We start from the raw sequence: 857 nt of genomic DNA on the forward strand, positions 1-857 counted from the left end.
TCGTATCCTGGCTTTCATGAGAGGAGTAGCGGGAAATCCTACGCCTACTGCAGCGATCCCTCTGGCTTTCAGTTCTCTAACGACAGCACCTACCTGATGGGGTAGAAAAACATTGGATTAATTGCTTTTTAATAAAGAAAAAGGATTTTTAATTAATTATTTTTTTTATTGTTATTATTTTTTTAAACATTTATCCTTTAAATCACTACATGAGTTATAAAACGAGTCTTGGGCTGCTTAGTGATTTGGTCTGGTTTCGTTGTATAACTCATGTAGTGATTTAAAGGATAAGTGCCTCTTTTGCAATCAATTTCCACAATAATCTTTTTACACTTGTAATGCCGCAACTGGTCGCTACTCGATTGTCTTCACGAGGCTGAGTGCACCCCGAACTCCAAGCACTGAGCCGAAAAAACTTCGACCCCTCTGGGAATCGAACCCGGGGTACAAGCCTAGTGTGATAAAAAAAATACAAGTCTATCGTGTCATGTAAATTCAAAGGCTAAAAAAGAAGTTTGACTTACCTTGGAGAAGAAGAACACCAATACAGGAACTACGGGGGAATCACGATGTCCATATACAATGAGACCGAGGCGGTTTAGTTTGCGCCTGAAATAGCGCGTGTTGTGCGCTAATACTGAGATACGCCTGATACCTGAAATAAAACATAACCAATGAGACCGAGGCGGTTTAGTTTGCGCCTGATATAAAACATATAGAATGAGACCAAGGCGGTTTAGTTTGCGCCTGAAATAGCGCGTGTTTGGCGCTAATACTGAGATAAGGCTGTTCCCTAAAATGAACAATCGAACAATGTGAATTGATTTTTTTTTTTTTTTTTTTTTTTTTTAAATTTT

General features: G+C 38.9%; 1 long non-coding RNA gene across 1 annotated transcript; it reads right to left on the bottom strand.

Annotated features, from left to right (window-relative positions):
• Nucleotides 1-6: 6 nt before the first annotated feature.
• Nucleotides 7-703, bottom strand: LOC113473269. The gene is made up of 2 exons (XR_003395292.1): nucleotides 525-703; nucleotides 7-93 (listed from the first exon to the last, which is right to left on the bottom strand). It is a non-coding gene; the product is annotated as an uncharacterized LOC113473269 (long non-coding RNA).
• Between the last annotated feature and the right edge of the window lie 154 nt (nucleotides 704-857).

Source organism: Diaphorina citri, unplaced genomic scaffold (assembly GCF_000475195.1).
Source record: "Diaphorina citri unplaced genomic scaffold, Diaci psyllid genome assembly version 1.1 scaffold21969, whole genome shotgun sequence".
In the NCBI taxonomy this organism is placed as follows: Eukaryota; Metazoa; Arthropoda; class Insecta; order Hemiptera; family Psyllidae; genus Diaphorina; species Diaphorina citri.